This window comes from Symphalangus syndactylus, chromosome Y, assembly GCF_028878055.3.
Source record: "Symphalangus syndactylus isolate Jambi chromosome Y, NHGRI_mSymSyn1-v2.1_pri, whole genome shotgun sequence".
Taxonomy (NCBI): domain Eukaryota; kingdom Metazoa; phylum Chordata; class Mammalia; order Primates; family Hylobatidae; genus Symphalangus; species Symphalangus syndactylus.
The window spans coordinates 20,183,465-20,205,857 of record NC_072448.2 but is presented as its reverse complement, the minus strand read 5'-3'; the positions used below and the strand labels follow the sequence as shown (position 1 = coordinate 20,205,857).

Sequence of the window (22,393 nt, the reverse complement as noted above, 5' to 3'; positions counted from 1 at the left end):
TACACCTCATTGAAGAAGTGTATAAGGAGTTTTGATAACAGGCTGTGAAAAATTTAAAGACTTTAAGAGGCAGTATGAGTGACAGGACTTCCTAGCATGTGGAGAGCCTGTAGGTTTTTGTTGGAAATAATCGAGGAGGGGGAGAAACTAAGTTGGATGTTAAAAAATAGGTAGGGGTTGCAGGCGAATCAGGGAGAACATTACAGGCATGATGACAGAAATAATAGTAGCTCTGAAGCAAATACAGTCAACGTGGATTTGGAAAAAAAAAGTAAATGGCAAAACTCTAGCAGAGGTGGAACAATAGGCCACTGTAACAAATTATTACAAATTTAGTGGCTTAATACAAGACAGGTGTATCACTTTACACTTCTGTAGCATAGGAGTCCAACACAGGTCTTGTTTAGCTAAAATCTGAGTGTGCACAGCACCGTGTTCCTCTTGGAGGCTCCAGAGGATAATTTGTTTCCTTGTACTTTCTAGCTTCTGGGGGCCTCCGGCACGCCTTAGCCATAGCCTCTTCCTGTTTTCAAAGCCATCAACGTCACATTGCTTTGACCGTTCTTCTATCACTTCCCCCTGACTTTCCTCTTTTGCTTCTATTGTCTACACTTAAGGCCATTCTAGCGGCATTGATCAAGCTGCATGTTCCGGGGCAATCTTCCTATCTTAAGGTCAGCTGCTGAACAACCTTAATTTCTCTTTGCCATGAGCCCTAAACTTACTCACAGGTTTTAAAGATTTGGATGAGGGCATCTTAGAGGAGAAGTCACATTCTGTTTGTTCCTCTCAGCTAGACATTTGGAAACTATCCTAGATTCTCTTTTCCTCAATTTCCCAGTTTAATATATTATCTAATTCTGTGTAGCTACCACCTCAGGGCTTCTGGGACAATTGTTCCTTGGAGATTCTTCAAAGACCCCTATTTAAAGCAATGGAAAAACCAAGCAGACTATGAATACACATTCATGCCAACGCAGGTATGTCAGTCATGGCGGTTGCTTTATTTGCATTTTATATTGGAATTCTAAGTAATACTTTTGTTGTTGAAGGAAAGGGGGAGGATGTCACAGAAATTTTATTTTAAAAAGTTGAAATTGGGCTGGGCATTGTGGCTCGTGACTCTAATCTCAGCACTTCCGGAGTCTGAGGTCTGCAGATCACTTGAGGCCAGCAGTTCAAGACCAGCTTGGGCAGTATGGCAAACCATGTTCTCTACTAAAATTACAAAATTTACCCTGGCATGATGGTGCATGCCATTAATCCCAGCTACTCACAAGGCTGAGGCAATAGAATCTCCAGAACCTGGGAGGCAGAATTTGCAGTGAGCTAAGATCGTGTCACTGTCTTGGAATCTTTAATCTAAAACTGCGCTGTCCATTACATAGCCATTATCCATAAAGGAGAAGACCAACAATAGATTAACAGGTCCCTCTGGTCACATTGCAAGTAAGTAGCAGAGCTAGAAAGAACCTAACTTCATTTGATTTCAAATCCCTTGTGTTAAAAATACACATAGTGGGGTTACCATTGAGTATATCCATCCATGTTACCACACATCTGTTATTCATCTATATTTTAATTATCTGTGCCAGAAGCCATGGAATTGCTTATATTTTTCCCCAGTTTCTCATAGTTTCATTTGTTTTGCAATTCTGTTGAAGTTTTTTTTTTTTTTTTTTTTTTTTTTTTTGAGTCAGGATATTTTAACTTACAGTAGTCATTTAATTCTCCCCTTTCAGCCTCCAGAGTAGCTGGGAATACAGGCACACACCACCATGCCCAGAAATTTTTGTAATTTTCTGTAGAGATGTATTTTTTTTGTAGACAAGTATTTCTTCTTTCATGTTGTTACCTTGGCTAGTCTCAAACTCCTGGGCTCAAGCAGGCTGCCTGCATCAGCCTCCAAAGTGCTGGGATTACAGGCATGTGCCATTACACCTGTCCCACTCTGTTAAACTTCATTGTAAGATCTCTCAGTGCCTCAGAATGTCTTCCTTTATGGATTATTTCTTTCATCTTTTATAGAATACAAAACTTCCTTTCTTATAAATTGGTGTATCAAGAGGCATATCATAGTCTTTTTTAGTTGCAAGGACATATATTTATAGCACACATAGTTCAGGTAGAAAGAAGACAAACAGAGCACAAACTGCTACATTGCCCCTCTTTTCTACGTAAGTGACATGAGGGAGAGTTAGTTTTAGCTTCCCCCAATGGATGCCTTATGGAAATTTCTAAGGCAAGCTAATTAATGTCTTGGTCTTCTTACCACTCTGTATGGTCCTTAACTTACCATCTACCTCTGTTAAATCTTCTAAATGTCACTGCTGGTGCTAACTGCTCCAGTCCAAGTGAAGCCTAGCTTACTCCAGCAGACACTCAGGGTCCTTTCAGCTGAATGTGCCATACTTTCAGATCATGAGAATATTGTCGTGAGTTTATGTTAGAGGTCTTCTGGTTTTCTTATGGAAATACATAGGATTCTACAAGAAATATCAGAGTTATATCATTTGTTTATTCCAGAAGTCATGCATCTTCACTAGTATGTGAGAAAGGGTGACAAGCTTACTGGCATCTTCCAGGTTTAAGTTAGAAAGCAAAACAAAGGAAGAATTTTACATTTCCCATTAGTCACATTTGAATTTCAATATTGACGGCTAAAAATATGTACTATTTTTTACTTCATTAGGAGCCACATATTGAAGACCATGTCTAGGAGCATCTACTTTGTAATTGTTGGCCACCGTGATAATCTAGTTTTTGAAATGGAGTTTTCACGAGCTGGGAAGGCAGAATCCAAAGTACATGTGGAAGCTTGCATTTCCTAAGAATTTTTATTCTATTATAACAATATAGTGTAATGTGATTTTAGAACTGGAAGATCTGGGCAAAGGAGGTAAATGAAGTCCAACACAATTAAATTAGGTTTGCTCTGGAGTCCCAGAGACTGATAGAAGCCAGCCAGGGAATATCCTCGGATTTGTTTGATTATACTTTAATTCAGCACAGACTAGCATGACCTCTGACTTTCCCATGATATTCAGTTCACTATGTCACTCACCATGAATTGCTGCTGCTTGAGCACTTAAAAACCTAGTCCACTTGTAGCTAGTTGCGGCCTTGAAATGTCATCCATGAGTGTTTGGGTAGTTTTCATGAATCATATTTTTCATCAGGACCTACTAGGTTTCATCCATTAAAATTCAGTCAGTTTTCATGAATCATGTTTTTCATCAGGACCTATGGAGTTAAAAAGACCCACAGTGACCTTCCATGGCACTTCCTGCTTGGGTCACACATGCATGCTTTCCTCCCCAGTGACCACCTTGGCAATGCACAGGAAGCTCAAAAGCAGCACCAGAGATGATGACACCTGAACTTTTTGTCAAGAATGTTTCCAGAAACCAGGCTTGGCTCAAGAACATGTTGTCATTCAGAGTAAACAGGCCCATAGATTTTTGACATGAGAAGAGCCCAGTCCTTTCCAATTTATGTTTCTAATACATTGCTTGCGTATTTGCACAGTTTCTCTCAAGCACCCAACTCAGCTTTAATGACCTTTGAGGAATTGATATTGTAAGTTACTTGCAATATATAATATTTAAGTGTGTGATACTTTTCAACTATTCAGGACTTGTCACCAAAATATGATAGACAGGATTATGTGCCAGGTGTTGTGACATTATTTTCTCATATTACAAGAACACTACTCATTAAAACTTGTTTCGAGAACTTGTAGCAGTATTGCTTTCCAGGATGCAGCTACCTGTATATAATTTCTGTGCACTCCACTGGCCCTGTGGTAGACAAAGCACACATAAAAATAATTTGTTGCCTACATTGATTTTAATTCTTTCTCCTGCTACCATTCACCTTGTTAAGGCATTTTCACAATTTGCGGCTAATGTTTCAGAATTCATCATCATTGTAAAAGAAACCACTGCTTGATCAAGACAAAAAAAAATCCATTTGTCTAAATATTCACTTAGGTTTGTCCTGACAACATGAGTGAAGTAAAACATGCTTTAGATTTCTGAGGGATTTTGGTGCAATGGGCCACTCTCCTCCAGCCTGGGATTGGGAACAGCTTCCTTGGTGAAGAGGCTGTCTCTGTTTCCTGTGGCTGTTGTAAGAAAGTATCAAAAATTTAGTGGCTTTGGACAACAGAAATTTATTGCCTCATTTCTGAGTGCCACTGTCTAACATCAAGGTGTCAGTGGTGCCATGCTTCCTATGCAGGTCTTAAGGTAAGGATCTGTTCGGTTTATCTTCAGCTTCTGGAAGTTCCCTGGCTTGTGGTGGTGTAACTCCAGTCTTTCTGTGTTATTTTTCTCCCTGTGTTCATCTCCAAATGTTCCTTTTCTCTAAATACACGAGTGGTTTTATTAGGGGCCCACCCTACCCTAAAACGACCTCATCTGAAGTAACCATATCTACACGTAACCTCTCCTTCCAAATGAGGCCACATTCTGTGGTACTGTCCCTTAGGACATCAACAAAGGAATTTTGGAGGGAATACACTTCAACCTGTAACTGAGGTGTTACTTTAAAACTATATATTTAAAAAAAGAATTACATATAATCTGAAAACAGATCTCTTGTATGTCCCTTGAAAATAACAAACAAAGCAAATTCAATTTTTTTTTTTCTGTGTAAGAAAACCACCTATAGAATTTACAGAACAAAGGGCTGGGCATGCTGGCTCATGATTGTAATCCCAGCACTTTGGGAGGCTGAGATGGATGGATCGCGAGGTCAGGAGATTGAGACCATCCTGGCTAACACGGTGAAACCCCGTCTCTAAGAAAAATATGAAAAATTAGCCAGGCATGTTGGCAGGCACCTGTAGTCCCAGCTACTCGGGAGGCTGAGACAGAATGCTGTGAATCTGGGAGGCGGAGCTTGCAGTTAGCTAAGATTGTGCCACTGCACTCCAGCCTGGGCAACAGAGCAAGACTCCATGTCAAAAAAAAAAAAAAAGAATTTACAGGATGAAATGTTGGCATTCTTCATTCGGTGTGGATATGTTAATCTGTTGTTGCTCACACTGTCACTTATGACAACTGTCGTCATCTGCACCAGTTCATAGCTCATGCTGCTCTCAACCTCATAGATGAGAACATGTGGCTTTTGAACAACATGTACTTGAAAAGTATGGACAAGTCCAACAAGTGGTTTGTGTCAGCATTCATTGCCACAGGGCATATCTTTCTCTTTTTGGTAAAGATAATTAACTAACGTTCAGGTTCACAAACTAGAAGAACATGGAACACAGATGCCAGGCTCTGAGACTATACACTTCACAATTTGAGTGAATGTGAAAGTTTCCATTTATGAGGCTACTTTTGTTTTATGAAGGGAGAAAATATTTTATTGAACAGCTAATTTTTAAACTAAGTCTCATACCCACCAAAAAGTTTATCTGAATCATATCAAGCATGATGTTACTTTATTGTGTAGCTATTTTTTCACTTAGAATGCTTATGTTCTCTTTGTGGTAAAACTAAGCTAATTTTAAAACCAGTTAATGTATTCAAATCTCCCATCACAAATACATGGCGTGTGACTAATCTGAAGAATAGTGTTATCAATGAACTGATTGCTTTTTGTTTTTTATTTCTAAGAAGAATATTACCTCAATTATGTCACATATGAGATTTATTATTCTTCATGGCATAAGGCAAGAAGATAGAATAAATCACTTCTTTACTGATGTTTATGTTTTATGTATAAAAGTAAGGCATGTTCTATAATTTTAAAAATATGACAATAGAAAAATAGATTCAATCTTTGTCAGGAAACTGGCCTTTTGAAGTAACTTTCTGAGGCTGCACAGCTTACCTTTCAGACTGCCTTTTCTCATCAGAACTATCTCTGTCAACTCCTTTGGTAAGCAAGTCTTCTCAGCCAGTCGAATAGGTATTTAGGAACACAACTTATGATAGTTATTCGTGGAATATTGTGAAGGCAAATTGTTGTTATGTTTTCATTCCTAGTGTTCATAGTTGATTTTATTAGGGAACCCTAAATAGAGTCAGGAAGCAGCATATATAAGGGAAAATGAATTAAAAATTTAATATGAAATATTTCCATCTACTTTCAAATAAATTGCTGTGCTATTAATAGAGATCATGAACTGGCAGGAATTGAGTTTTCTATGAACAACTAGTCATTCAAGAAGAATGGTGCCACTTGTTTATTTGGTTTGTTTATTTGTGATGTTGTTGTTGTTGTTGTTGTTGTTGTTGTTGTGATGAAGCTTTGCTGTGTTGTCCAGGAAGAGTGTAATGGCATGATCTTGACTCATTGCAACATTTGCCTCCCAGGCTCAAGTGACTCTCCTGCCTCAGTCTCTGGAGTAGCTGGGACTACGGGCCCCAACACCTTGTGTGCCGAATTTTTGTATTTTTAGTAGAGACAGGGTTTCACCATGCTAGCTGGACTTGTCTCGGACTCCTGACCTCAGGTGATTTACTCACCTCTGCCTTCTAAAGCCCTGAGATTACAGGCATGAGCCATGGCGACTGTCCCAGCTAGTTGATTTTAATGTAACAATCCAAAAATAAATGTCAGAGCCAAGATTTGTTAGATAGATTTAAAACTAACATATTCTGCAGTTGGGAATGAAATGTGATAGCACATACATTCACATTAATTCATTTATACATTTGGAGATGTTATAAAAATGTATAGGCAGTGTACACAGGAGTACTCAAGAAGCCAAGGAAACGTGTGTTGTGCTAAGAGTTGCGTACATGCTTCTGCCAGTGGCTAGGAATAGTGGTCCTGCTGATTATTTCCTTTCCCTCAGAGTAAACGGTCGATACTCATATTTGCAAAAAGTTGTAAGGCAGTTTTTAGGAGAGTTGTCAAAGAAAATCCAGGATTACATTAACATTTGTGCTCAGCCTTTTAGATGTGTCAGAGGTCTCTATTTAAAGAAATAAAAAAAAATAGAGCAGACCATGAATACACACTCATATCAATGTAGGTACTTTGGTCACAGCAGTTGCTTCATTTGTATTATATATTGGAATTCTCAGTAATGCTTGTTTTGTGGGTGAAGGGAAGGTGCAGGAAGTCACAGAACTTTTATAAAATGTTTGGAATTGGTGGATTATGCCTGTAATCTCAGCGTTTTGGGAGACTGAGGTGATACACCAGAGGAGTCTGGGAAAGGTCTCTTTGTTCCTATAACAAGATTTTACGTAAAATAGGTAATGTCCATTGAAAATCAAGTTATACAACCTGTTCTAATGGTGAGCACTTGAACAATTTTGTTCCATTCTGAATTAATTTTAAGCAAGTAATTCTAAGTTTTGTCCTGTGTCCTTGTGTAAAATAGCTACCATCATTTTTACCCCATTTATTTGATTTTTAAAATACAGATATTTGTTCAATATTGTGGTAGTTTAATATTCATTTTTAAAGTGCTGCCCACCACAGCTGTTTCTGTTCTATTTCCCCTATTGATAGTGTCCAAACTAATATGATGTCTTAACCTGCTGTACGGCACTCATATTGAAACAAACTAAATGCCAGAGCTATGGGTGCAGAAAAAGGTAAGACTCATCTAGAAATTTGGGAGTAATTTCATCAAGCACGTATTTTTTAATATGGTTGTTCCTGTCCTCAGTGAGCATATACACCTGAGGGTTATGATGAAATCCAGTGAAGGGCAGCAGGGTGAGTGACAGCAGGAAGACATGGCCCAGTTGCACAAAAGTGGCATATTGAAAATAGCCTTTTCTCCAGGCTAATGAAGGTGAGGTAGGAAGTAGTAATCCAAATCCTGGGTGCATATTAGTAAAGTGACAAATTTCATGTGTGACCAATTATTTTAAGGAGCTGGAAGGAAAGTGGGGCATTAAGTAAGACCTCCAACGTGGGCTGCAGAGAAAAGTATTGCAGGTGTGAAGGTGTGAAGAAGAGCACTGTGGCACATGGGTAGAACTGTCAGCTGATAGGAGCTGATCATGAGGAAAGATAAGCTGGCAAAGCTTGGATCTGGTAGGTGATGTCCCTTGAAGGCTCTTTAACATAAGAGCAATGAAATGAAATCAGTCTTAAAATGAGGCTCCCGTTAGCACACATATATTAGCACTAGGTTGGTTATCTGCTTTAGTGCTCCAAAAGAGATACAGAAGAAATGTGCATATAGAGTTTCATCCTTTGGTTATAGCTGGAAACTTTCTAAGATAGTTCCTTTGGCATAGACATAGATACTCTCAATGTCTGTTTTGCCCATGCTGTACTTGTGGTCTTTAACTTTTCAGTCACTTCAACACTTCTTGGTTGTCAGTCCAGAGTTGCAGAGAGCACTCACTGTCCAGACACCACCTTTCACTGGATACCACACTGATGCATTTTTCTACTTATCAGTTTACTACTCTACATGACATGTTTATTGTGAGAAAACTTACATGGTAGTGTCATAATATACAAGTGAAAACTTAGGTTTTTACAGAAATGCAAATAGTTTTCCTCCAAGATAAGAAACAGTAGGAATGTTTTATCTTCAACTAGGAAACTTTCCCAAAGAATGAAAATTAACAAAATATTTATTTAATTGGAATGGAATTGTAATTTTGTATCCTCTACTCAGCACATTGTATGTAACTTATTAAATGCACATTCGTCTATTCTCCAAGTTCTGTAGTTAGCCTTTTTCTGTAAACTGAACTCTCTCTATGGAAACGCTTTCTATTCATAGCTTGAATCTAGCTGGATATATGACAGACTGTATGGAGCAATTTCTGTACCACTGGGAACCCCCCCCTTCCTTCAAACTGTAGAGCATCATCTACAGTTCTGTCCAGGGTGGCTCTGAAGCTGCTTCTCACTGCTCATGCCGCCACACTCACCACCCGCTTTGTTCTTCTATCATTTTTTTTTTTTTTTGAGACGGAGTCTTGCTCTGTCGCCCAGGCTGGAGTGCAGTGGCGCAATCTCTGCTCACTGCAAGCCCCGCCTCCCGGGTTCGTGCCATTCTCCTGCCTCAGCCTCTCCGAGTAGCTGGGACTACAGGCGCCCGCCACCACGCCCGGCTAATTTTTTGTATTTTTTAGTAGAGACGGGGTTTCACCGTGTTAGCCAGGATGATCTCGATCTCTTGACCTCGTCATTCGCCCGCCTCAGTCTCCCAAAGTGCTGGGATTACAGGCGTGAGCCACCGCGCTCGGCTCTTCTGTCATTTTCTATTGTATTTTTTATAAAATGTTTCCAGATGGCAATATTGGGTGGGGACAGAGAGAGAAATGTTTTGATGTAATTTTTCAAAACTCTGCCCCCTATGTGACAGCCACCTCCCCTCACCCAGCATGTACTTTGATAACCCCATCACTCCCCAGTTGCAGGTCTCATCCACATTCGGTCCAAGCTTCAGTTAGCTGCCATAAAATCAGATAGTCACCAGCTGCACAGAATATGAACATCCACAAGAGGCCACAATTTGCTTTGTCAGGTCTGATCATTGCAGCAAGGATTTTTTTGAAACAAAAATCCTTGAGAGCAAATCACTAAATAATGTTCAGTAATAGAGGAGACAGTAAATACTTGGGATAGTAAAGATGTCTTTATTTACCCTCTGAAAAAGTACAATCCTTCTTAGTATTTCCTCTGAGAGTGATAAGGTTAGATTGCGTCTTGTGTTAAAAAGGGATGGCTTAACTTCAACTAGGAAACTTTCCACAAGGGTGAAGAAAGTAACACAAATATTAACTATCCCATTAGTGGAATTGTAATTTTGTATCCTCCACACACACATTGTATTTGTTAAATCAGTTATTAAATGCAGATTTGTCTTTTCTCCAATTTCAATACTTAGACTTTTTCTGAAATCTGAACGCTGTCAAAGGAAATGCTTTTTATTCATGGACAGGTCGAATTTAGCTGGATGTGTGACAGACTGTGTGAAGCAACTCTTGTGGCGCTGTTGGACCTCCCTCCCCCTGGGGCTGTGAAACATGACCTGTGGTGGTAGAAGTTCATTAATAACACATAAATGATGAATAATTACTAGTAAGAATAATTCTAATGATATGTAGAATGAAGATAAAAAAGGTTAAGTCATTTTGAAAAGGATAAAGAAGTAAATTAAATAAGTGCATTTCAAATACATTAGATTTAATCTTTCATATCTAACATTATTGTTTTAGGAAATCATTCTCTTTCACCAAGAATACAATGCTAATTGCATAAAAATCATGTACATGTAAAAAGTAGTTTCCCATTTTTCTGGGAAAAAAAATCCAACTCTAAATTCTAGAGTAGTCAGGTTTCCTATTTTAATTATAATTAAAGTCTTGGTCATCACATTTATTAGCTCTCTAATTTACATGTGTAAATCAAAGAAACATTTTTAGACAACCATTAAAATTTATAAATGTAAGGTGCCATTATTGAGAAAATATATTCCTCCATGGATGGATGTGTCCCCTCTCCTACCAACTAATGACACACGAATATACAATCGTTGAATTTTATTAGTAAGTAATACACTGCTACAAAAACTAATTCTCTTCTCCATGTCCATGTTGATTTTGTGTATACATGTGAGTTGGTTAGAAAGCATGCCTTATCTCTAACATTCAACAGCAAGATGAGCTAGGTTTGGGCTTTTGGTGAAGGTTGACCATGCTTGTATGCATCAAGTGATCTGACATATCCTCAGTCGCAAGAGTTTTGTGAACTCCTTCCTCAAAGGCTGCTGCCACATTTTTGGCATATTTTGCACTTGTTACAAAGTAAGGATAGTCACTGTTCTCCCTGCATAAGCTTCACTTCTCTAAACTCCTGCTGTTCGCTTATACCAGTCTTAGAATTCAGAATCACAAAAGGAAAGGTCTCGTGTTCTTTCCAATTACTTAAGTTCTGGAAGCTTTGTGAATCGTTGATACTAAAAATAAGCAGAAAACTCTCAGAACCTCTGTAAAATGGTGTTCTCAGGCTTTGGAATCTCTCCTGACCTGCCATATCACAAATCTGTATGGTAACAAAATGTCAATCCATTTCAAATCTTATTTAAAAATTCCACATCTATTGCATGGAACAGCTGAGTGTCAAACTCACTGGTTACATGTCTGTTCATAAGCGAACTCCTCCCAACCCAACCATTTCAAAGAGAATTACTTTAAATAGTGATGAATTTCCTGCCACTGTTCATCTCAAGAGCTTCAAGAACCCTGGAAAATAAAAAAGCACCATAACATTCCTTTTTACCTATCTTTTCTTCTATGAGTGTATGAATATCAGTATTTTTTTTTTTTTTTTGTAACAGAGTCTCGTTCTGTCACCCAGGCTGGAGTGCAGTGGTGACATCTCGGCTCATTGCAAGATCCACCTCCCAGGTTCACGTCATTTCCCTGCCTCAGCCTCCCAAGTAGCTGGGACTACAGGCCCCCGTCCCCACACCCGGCTAATTTTTTTTGTATTTTTAGTAGAGACGGGGTTTCACCGTTTCAGCCAGGATGGTCTCCATCTCCTGACCTCGTGATTCGCTCACCTTGGCCTCCCAAAGTGCTGGGATTACAGGCCTGAGCCACAGCACCAGACTGAATATCAGCATTTAACTGAAATAACACACATAGACCTCAGGGATAACTAAAAGTAAGACTTGTTTACTGAGCATGTATCCATATGTGGGCTACTATACTACCATGACTCTCTAAAACAACTAAAAAGGGCTCATTCTTCCCATTTGTCAGGTCACAATTGGCCATGAAGCTGGCACTTTAGCTGAAATGTGACATCAAAGCTCTGGTTATGAACAGTGAATTTATGATAAGAACCTCAATGGTCATAGTAAGCTTCACTACTGTTGGTTAGAGATGGTTAAGAGACCAAATAATGCATGTTTCTAATACAGCAGGATTTATACTTTATGGAGTATGTTTACGACAAATGTAATTGAAGTTAGTATTGAGAGAGCAGGAAACTTTATAGTTATATACTAGCCAAAAAGAAGAGCCAGGTTTAAACTGGGCCTGTTGGTTCATGCCTGTGATCCCAGCACTTTGGGAAGCCAAGATGGGCAGATCATGAGGTCAGGAGTTCGAGACCAACATGAAAAACATGCTGAAACCCCGTTTCTACTAAAAATACAAAAATTAGCCAGGGGTGGTGGTGTGCCCCTGTAAACCTAGCTACTCAGGAGGCTGAGGAAGGAGAATCCCTTGCACCCAGGAGGAGGTTGTGGGGAGCCGAGATTGCACCCATTCACTCCAGCTTGGATGACAGAGCAAGACTCCATCTCAAACAAACAAACAAGCAAACAAAATAGGTTTCATCTTTCACATAGTCCCATATTTCTTGGAGATGTTGTTTGTTTCTTTTTATTCCTTTTTCTCTGACCTTTTCTTTGTGCTTTATTTCATTAAGTTGATATTCAATCTTTGATATCCTTTCTTCCAGTTGATTGGTTTGGCTACTGATAATTGTGTATGCTTCACGCAGTCTTTGTGCTGTGTTTTTCAGCTCCATCATGTTATTTGTATCTTTCTCTCAACTGATTATTCCAGTTAGCAATTTCCCTTACCTTTATTTGAGGTTCTTAGCTTCCTGACATTGGGTTAGAACATTCTCGTTTGCTTGGAAGAGTTTGTTATTACACACTTTCTGAAGCCTACTTCTGTCAGTTCCTCAAACTCATTCTCTATTCAGTTTTGTTTTCTTGCTGATGAGGAGTTGTGATCCTTTGGAGAAGAGGCTTTCTTGTTTTTGGAATTTTGGGCCATTTTCTGCTGTTTTTTTTACATCTTTGTGCACTTATGTACCTTGGTTCTTTGATGTTGGTGACATTTGCATACATTTGTGTGTGTGTGTGTGTGTGTGTGTGTGTATGGAAATCCTTTTAGTAGATGTTGATACTATGCCTTTCTGTTATTAGTTTTCCTTCTAACATTCAGGACCTGCTGCTGCAGGTGTGCTGGACTTTACTGGAGGTCCGCTTCTGACAATTTTTCCTGTGTATCCCTATCAGAGGTTGCAGAAAAGCAAAGATGGTTGCCTGTTCCTTCTTCTGAAAGCTTCATCCCACACGGGTACCAGCCAGGTGTCAGCCAGAGCACTCCTGTATGAGGTGTCTTTTGATCCCTGCAGGAAAGGGTGTCCTAGTCAAGAGGTGTTGGTTTCATGGACCCACTTGAAGAGGCAGTCTGTTGGAGATCTGCAGCTCTCTTCAGAGCCAGCAGACAGGAAGGTTTAAGTCTACTGAAGCTGTGCCTACAGCCACCCTTTCCGCCAAGTGTTCTGTTTCAGGGAGATGGGAGTTTTATCTATAAGCCCCTAACTGAGGCTGCTGCCATTCTTTCAGAGATGTCCTGACCAGAGAGAAGGAATCTAAGGAGGCAAACTGGCTACAGCAGCTTTTCTCAGATGCAGTGACTTCCCAGTGGCTTTGTTTACACTCTGAAGGGAAAACCACCTACTCAAGCCTCAGTAATGTTTGACATCCCTTTCCCCACCAATCTCAAGCATCCCAGGTTGATGTCAGACTACTGTGCTGGCAGCAAGAATTTCAAGGCAGTGGATTTTAGCTTGCTGGGCTCCATGGGGATGGCATCCACTGTGCTAGACCTCTGGGCTCCCTGGCTTCACCCCCCTTTCAAGGGAGTTAATGGTTCTGTCTTTCTGGCCTTTCAGGTGTCACTGGGGTATGAAAAAAAATAATTTTTCAAGCTAGCTCTGTGTCTGCCTAAACCAGTTTTATACACCTTGCATGAAAAATTATGTTTAGCACTTTCAATTCCATGTTATTATGTTACTTTTAGCAATTTTTAACTTTAATATAAAACCTGTTTTTGTTTGTTTTTCATGTAAATGGCAGTAACACTAAACCTTTTACATGGGTACAAGTGAATGATATTTTGTACATTCATGTATTTAACTATTGGCATTTCTGGGAAGCTGGACTTGCTATAAAGGTATTTTGAAAAAGGTCTCTTTTGTTCTAGATGTCCCGAGACAATAGACAGAGAACCAGAATCCTCTTTCTGAAAGAGGACAGTTACTCTGAGAAAGCACTGTGTGTCCCCAAGATTTCCTCTAGCTTAGTCACATTGGTACTTTGAGGAAATGGACAGCAGGCCAGACTTTGTCTGGTACCAGGAGAAAGCCAGGAAAAGGTAGATCTTACTAGATGGCTGAATTAGAGTTTTCTGTTGGATGTTCCTATTGAAATTAGCAAAGGGACTCCCAGACTGGAGCCACATAAGGAAGAGAGAGTGAGAGAATGAGAGAGAAAGAGAGACAGAGAGAAAGAGAGAGACAAACAGAGAGAGAGAGAGAAGAGGAAATAGGGAAGTGTTTGGAAGTGAAATACCTATTGCTGATTGTCAGAAGTGGATTCTTTAGACTTCAGGGATTTAGAGCCCTGGCCTGAGCCTTGCAATTCCCTTCAAGTTAGTTGTCCTTCTCACACAAATCTCTTTAAGAGTAAAATGAGAGAAAATATGGGGCAGGTGGCCAGAGACTCCCAGGATCCAGATGTTAACTTAGGATAAGCTACCTTTGCCCACAACTTCCTGGGATGCAAGGAAACCTCTGCCCCCAACACCGGTCCCAGATTTCAGCACCCAATGTAAGAATTAAAGCAAGAGGAGAGAAACCTGAAGGGTGAGTTGAGAGGCAACAGGGATAGGTTTATTCTGAATCAATCTGAGAGAGATGGCTGGCCAGAGCCACAGTCTGTTAGCAGATTAAGAGTTTTTCACGATTCAGTCTTGGAGAGTTTACCAGAGGCTTGGACTGCCTCTGTGTCTCTTTGTTGTGGTTATCTGACAGAGAATATTCTGTGTCTGTTTCCGTACATCTTTCTGGAGTTGCAGGCATATCTCCCATGTCTGCTTCTAACACTTGAAGGGAAAGGAATGTGCTTATTACTTACACATAGAAGAGAGATGATTTCTTTGAAATGCATGAGGCTAAAAAGAGAGGTGGATGTTAAAGTGGTAGTGTTGGTTCAAGATGAAAGTGCTCCTGCTCTATCACTTCTAGTCAAGTAATTGCAGAGGTATTATTTCTGTTTTGTTTTTGGAGTAATTAAATACTTACAAGTAAATTCTGTTGTCTGCAAATTCAAATCAGCAAACTTATTTGACTCTATTTGATGTATTTGCCAAACATAAATACATACTTACATAAGTCACAACACCTGTAGGTTCTAAAAATTATTTTATGTTAATGAATACTGACTTCTGGGTCTTCTGAAAAACAAGATTAAATTATTTTGTATATTGAATATATACAGTTATTTAGGAAGTCCCTGAGTTTTATATTTTTTACAATCTACTTTTCTAATGGTTAAATTGAAAGGTATTTTAGTAGAAAAATCTGTAACATAAAATTAAAATTAGTGATAATGTAAATAACTAAATGGCTTATTCTTTTGAAATTGTAGAAGTGTTGTTCTTTTTGTTTTAATTATAACAGTGTACAAAATCTACAATAAAATTTACCACAACTCTTTATTTTGTCCTCAAAGAGGAATTGTATTTAATAATTTTCTTTGTGAGATGTTTGCTCTTTATAAGAACAGGACTCTTTTTATTCAAATAGAAGCTGTTTTTAAATCTTGATTCTATTACAGCAATGAATACTTATTTTTCACAGAAATGTGACAACTTTAGCAAGAGTGATCAGTTACTAAGAGGAGTATTTGATCTCCTCAGAAGAAAAGATTCAGAACATAGGGTTTATATTTACAGAAATATATTTACTTGTTTGTAACGTATACCAGTTTAGTTAAGATATTTTCATAATTTTATATCAATGATGTTTTTATTTTTAAATATTAAATAAGAAGCACATTTTAATCAAGTTATAACAGGTAATGTGTCCTAAACTACAAGCAATGTCCCATATACATGTACACGTATACATATATATTTATACATTAAGATGCATTGCGAATCTGTGTAACTTTAATGTATTTCATTATTCTAAGGTTATTTATACTTATGCACTTGTGTCATTTTTCTGGTGATCTTTATTTTTTTTTCTTTTTGAGATGGAGTCTAGTTCCATGGCCAGGCTGGAGTGCAGGGGCACGATCTCAGCTCACTGCAACCTTCACCTCCCATGTACAAGCAATTCGCCAGCCTCAGCATCCCTAGAAGTTGGAACTACAGGCGCAACACCATGCCTGACTATGAAAATATATTTCATACCTTGGTAGAGATGGGGATTCACCATGTTGGCCAAGATGGTCTCAGTCTCCTGAACTTGTGATCCACACACCTCTGCCTCTCAAAGTACTGTGATTACAGACTTGAGTCATCGTGCCCAGCTGATGTTATCTCTTAATGTTGCTTTTTGAAAAGTACTGGCTTCCAAGTCATATCCCACACTATCTAAATCAGAATTTCTAGAATTTGGGAAAGGAATCCATATCCTTAAGGGAATCCCAATTGGTTGTTTTGCTTGTCAGTTTTGAGAAATTTAGCATGTATGTATGTTAAAATAAAGTAAAATAAATGTAGTGATAATGTAAATAAATAATTCACTTAATTTTTTTGTTGATGTTAGCATAAATTGAGAAATGCAATTTTCAGTAAATCTCTCTTAGAGTAGCCTGATTTTTGTCACATCAACCTATTGAATAGTAGTACTAAAGACATGGATAGATTGTCAGAAATGTACAACAAAAATATTTGTAGTGTTTCCAGTGTTATTTTATGTCTATTTTATATAAGTGACAGAAGGGCCAATTTATTACAGATCCTGTTGTCCAATTTGAATATCAGCAATTCAGGTGTTAGTGCAATATTTCAAAAATTATTAATTTGTGGATATAGTTAAAATTTAATTGCTCATTAATATCTCCATCATATTGATATATATTAGGTCACATTTATATGAATGACTGACTCACACAATTGGCAGATCATTTAAGTAACTTGTTAAAATCACGAATATTTTACTATCTAAAACTAAGTTCTATGGTCACACATTCCTGTAATGAAAATGTTTTTTTATTCTTCATACATACCTTCAGGAGGAAGTAAATTTTACCCTTTACTCCTCCTGCTCTGACCATCTCTGTGCTTTCTTTTTCCCAGCCTAGTCTGACTACATCTGACTACATGCTGGGATGCTTCTAGAAGAGTCGGAGCAAATATTACACAAACACAAATACAATATTTATTTTAAATGTAAAAGTATCAAACTTAACTCACAAAAATTTTGTTTTGCCCAATTTAACTTGAGATTTTGGTTGCTCATACAAAACACATGGTTGGTTTATGATACAACCTAAGTTTAATTTTAATTGCCAAGGTTCAGTATATATTTATACATCTTAAGGCATTTAGGTAGGATGTTTTAGATTTTAGGAATTTTTGCATTTGAGAAAACTGAGTCATCTCATTTGCATCACATTGTGTATCATTCCCTGTAAGGCCCCCGAAAGTACCCAAGAATCAAACATACTAATGCTTCTATAAGAGTAATGCATATTCCGTTTAAGGGTGAAGGGTCCATGAATGAACACTTAAATAGCTTCCCTCAAGTCTTTATTGCATCAGAAATTGAGTTACATACAAATCTTATTTTAAAAAGCCTTGCTTAATTGAGCTTTTTGAATTTCTGATAAAGTATTTTGAATCTGTCTTAATTATGATTTTGAAAATATGATACTGAATAAGCAACCCAAAAGCATCATAATAAACAAGAAAAATACAAAGTCCTCTGCTGCCTACTATAGGGAGTATGTGACTTAGATTTGAAGAGTTAAAAGGATCTTGTGGTAGAAAAGTGTTGCTTTGTTAAGTTCTTTTTTTTTAAAGTAGCTAGTGGGTACAGACTTACTATTGACATAACTTGGCTTTCTAGCAATTATGTGAGATATTCACTGTGACATGATAAAACATTAGAGGATCACAAGAGGCATATATTAGTAACATCTCACTGGCTAAAGCATAGAATGTTCCACAATAGACCATGAAGGGGTGGCCCACATTGGGCGCCAGATGAAAGGGTGGCCTGCCCCTCCACACCTGTCGGTGCTTCTCATTAGGTGGGACGAAAGACTTGAGAAAAGGAATAAGACACAGAGACAAAGTGTAGAGAAGGAAAAACGGGGCCCAGGGGACCGGTGCTGTGCTTACAGAGGACCCACACTGGCCCCGCCTCTGAGTTCCCTTAGTATTTATTGATAATTATCTTTACCATCAAAAAGATAAGGGAGTGACTGGACAATAGGATCATTGTAGGGAGGAAATCAGCAGTAAGACATATGAACAAAAAATCCTTGTAACATCAATGAGTTTAAAAGAAAATGCTGTGCCTTGAGATGCATATGCAAACATCTCCATAAACCTTTTAGCAGTATTGCTCCAGGAAGCCCCACCTTATTCCTAAATGCGGTTTTCTCCTTACTCAGTAAACGAAGCACACAAAGGGTTTTACCTGGAGATGTTCCATCGCCCAGGGACAGGCAGGAGACAAATGTTTTTCTTTTTCTCTAGATTGAAGAGAATGGTGATGACCTTTAACCATAAGCAGCCTTTAGGCACTTGTTTAACAAAGCACATTCTGCACCGCCCAAAATCCTTTTAACCTTAAGTCACCACAGCACATGTCTCTTGCAAGGACAAGGTTGGGGGTAGGGTCACAGATTAACAGCATCTCAAATACAGAACTAAATGGAGTCTGTTATGTCTACTTCCTTCTATATAGACACAGTAACAGGCTGATCTCTCTTTTCCCCACAGACCACAGTAAGGAAGTATTCAAAATTATCTGTAGAAAAAGATTGTGAGTGCTCTATATTACAAAAACTAGCAATGTAGAACATATGTGTGGACAGATTTATGAGCTCTTTATGAGTTAGGATAGGCAGGTGTTCATAATTGGATATTTGAGGAAGTGGAGCAGGCAAGAGATGTTAACACCTATGTCCTGGGTGTGATTTGATAAGCTGAGGGAATAGTAATGCAGTTTACTTATAGAAAAAAGAACTTGTTTGAGCGAATTGCATTTTAGAAACATATGGGACACCACATAAAAAATTGTAATAGGGAGTTGGAAACATATGTCCAGAATTTGGAATCATCTAAAAGGGTACGTGTGTTACTACAGATGTAATAATGAAAAGCAGTCATAGAAAGGCATGTCCCAGAATGGAAACTTTTTTTAAAGTTAATGTTATCATGGTAGATAACATTCAGTTTTCCAGAAGCAATCTGTAGACCCTAAGCAGTTAGTTTAATGTATAAGAAGAGCTTTTTCTTTTTTCTTTATTATTATTGTTGTTGTTATTATTATTATTATTATTATTATTATTATTATTATTATTATTATTATTATTTTGTGTGTGTGTGAAAGGCATTCTCACTCCCTCACCCAGGCTGGAGTGCAGGAGTGGAATCTCAGCTCACTGAAACCTCCACCCACTGGGTTGAAGCAATTCTCTGCATCAGCCTCCTGAGTAGCTGGGATTACAAGTGCCCACCACCATGCCTGCCTAATTTTTGTATTTTTAGAAGAGATGGGGTTTCACAATCTCGGCCAGACTGGTTTTGAGAAAAATGGTAATTTTAAAGAACCATGGTTATGCCAAAAACAGATCTTTAGCATTCTTCTAGAATTCTTAGTTGTGTCATCTGCAGTAAAATAAGCCTAAGAATTGCATCAGAATTAGGTGCCCGACTCTTCCAGGAGATTCAAAGTTTTATTGTTTTAGGATTCTAGAAACAAATCATACCATATATCTGGAAACTCTATACACCCACGCCCACACACACACACACACACACACACAATTTTCACTCAATAGACATTATTATAAGCACGCTGAAATCCTGACAATAAACTAAAGTTATTATAAAGCTGTAGAACACAATGATTAAAGGCAAAGGATAATCCAAAATTTTAAACAACTGAAATATTAGATTTTAATAATTAAAAATTTTCTAATTGTTCTTTGGTCTGCCATCATAGATTTCAAGCAGATTAATTAATGTTGTAAAATGAAATTAAGAGTTCCTATCAATGGGATTTGATTTATATCATTTTAAAAATTCTTTGTAGTCATATATTGTTTACTATGTAACTTCTTTTATTTGCTCTAAAGTAAGGCTAAATCACATCTTAGCCTCATCTAATCTAAGGAAGTGATTACAGTAAAGGTATACATGTTGGGTTAATGTGGAAAATAGTTGAGGTGGATTAATATGGGTTTCATGTATAAACTTATTATTCTCCTTATTAAATTTGAAATGTTTTGTGTAATGAATATTTAGTCTATTCAATAGGCAGTATTCAACAGATACATACTAGCATCCACTGTGTACCAAGCACCATTCAAGGCAGCAGATAACAATACTGGCAAATGTAATATTAATCCAAATTGCACATGAAAACTTTTGATACCATTGATAATGTGGCAAATGAAATGATTTTCCCTTTATTACAATTTTTAAGAGAATAAGATAATGAAATGTGTATTGTAAGTATTACAAGAATCCTATCCATGTTATTCTTTACCTGAAATAGATTACAAAAATTACCTTTTCAAAATTCAAAAGAAAGTTGTATTATAAATGCTTCCATGGCAAAAAGAAGAAAACTGGCCTCTGACTTGGAATATAATATTATTATATTAAGTAGGATACATGGTAGAGACAAAAAAACTATGTTATTTATCTGTCATGGTAATGACAAAAACACAGAAGTCATTTTTTTGCAATTTTTAATATTGACTCCTAAGAACAGTAAACAGTAAGCAGTGTAACACTAGACATTAAACAGTAAGCAGTGTAAATATGTTCCAGTTTAGCCAGCTCTGAAAGAAAATGACTGATCATTAGCAAATCAGGCAAATTTTATTGTAGCCATTGAAAATTGCTTTACCCATCATGTGTGTATTCTTACACTATCAGAATTGAAATCAATTTTGTACTGCCAATTAATATTGCTGTTTTATAATCAAAGGATTCTTGCTTTACATTTGAAAATGTTGTCTCTTAAAAATGAATGAACAGCAAGTAAGTTTTGTTTTATCTTAAAAAAGGTGGTCATAAAAAGCTACTCATATTTAGTAAAAATAATGAGGTGCGTTGGACATGGTGGTGCATTTCTCTAATCTAAAGTATTTGGAAGGCTGAGGCAGGAATATTCTTTGAACCCTGGAGTGTGAGGCCTCATTGAGCTATGAGCTATCATCTTCTCACTGTAGTCCAGCCTGGGCCACACAGCATAATCCTAAGTACAGAATAATAAATAGAACTATGAAAAGTAATATAGCATTACTGTTTTTAATTCACTTGTAGTAATGCATGGATAGTATATTTAACCAAAACATTTTAAATTCATAATACATCAAGAGGTCAGATGTTTAAGTCAGAACTGCTTATAGCTCTTCAACTGGCTAAATCTGTAATAATAGACAAAGTATTTCTCCTAACTGTAATTGATTTTTAATTTGTTAAATGAATTTACTAATGCTACCCACTTGGAAACTAACTCTAATATTAATTAGATTACCTAAAACACTTGTTCTGAATGGCACATATTAGGCAATAAAATATTAGCTGCTACTACATATTATAAAGTCTTTTCGTCTCCTTATTTTTGAAGCTCATAGTGCACATAATAAAATTCTGTAAGGCTGAGAATGGCTGTTAGATACAATAGGGTGCCCCAAGAGTCACTATCAAAAATGAGCATCAGTGCATAAAATGTATGGTATCTTTATTTAGCAGTTGCTTCATTGTTTACCATGATATTTTTTCTTACAATTTGCTAGAAGCCTGTATCAGAATTAAGAACTTTTTTAGAAGAGAATAATCATGGATGATTGAAATTAATATTTTAAGCTGATAGTGAAAATTATTCTAAATTCTGTTACATTTATATTTATATTTTCTTTCAAAGGCTAATGGAAGTCTTAAAAAGAAAATGGGTGCTTCCCTGCAAGGGGAGATACCGTGATCACGAAGGTGGCTTTCTCAGTTCAGTGCTGATCTATTGCACTCCAGATGTGCTGACACATGAGGTTTCTCCAAATGTGGGAAACTCAACTGCATAATTTGTGGAAGTGAAGGACTGTGTTTGTGCTTTTATGTGGAAAAAGAGAAAAGACAATTGACTTTTTTAGTGGATATAGAAACTTGAAAGAAGGCCATATATTGGAGACAATTCACTATGCCTAATAAGATTTTTCTCCTCCAGTACAAAACAATAAAACATCATATGGTTATTTCTTAGAAAGATCAAATAATGCTAGGATGACATTTGCAAATGCTTCAGAACTTTGTCTAGATGAGGGGGTGGGGGAAGCCTCGAAAGGGCAGCAGATAAATGTGGGAAAAAGATAAGTAATTTTTAAATGTGTAAACCAATGTTTATGTATTAATATGACCCTTAAAACTATTTATTTTGTTAAATCATT

General features: G+C 37.5%; 1 non-coding gene and 1 pseudogene across 1 annotated transcript; one reads left to right on the top strand and one right to left on the bottom strand.

Annotated features, from left to right (window-relative positions):
• Positions 1-10,592: 10,592 nt before the first annotated feature.
• LOC129476714 (ras-related protein Rab-9A-like) lies at positions 10,593-11,723 on the bottom strand (annotated as a pseudogene).
• Positions 11,724-21,904: 10,181 nt separating this feature from the next.
• LOC129476848 (U1 spliceosomal RNA) lies at positions 21,905-22,068 on the top strand. The gene has a single exon (XR_008655132.1). It is a non-coding gene; the product is annotated as a U1 spliceosomal RNA (small nuclear RNA).
• The last annotated feature ends 325 nt before the right edge of the window (positions 22,069-22,393 follow it).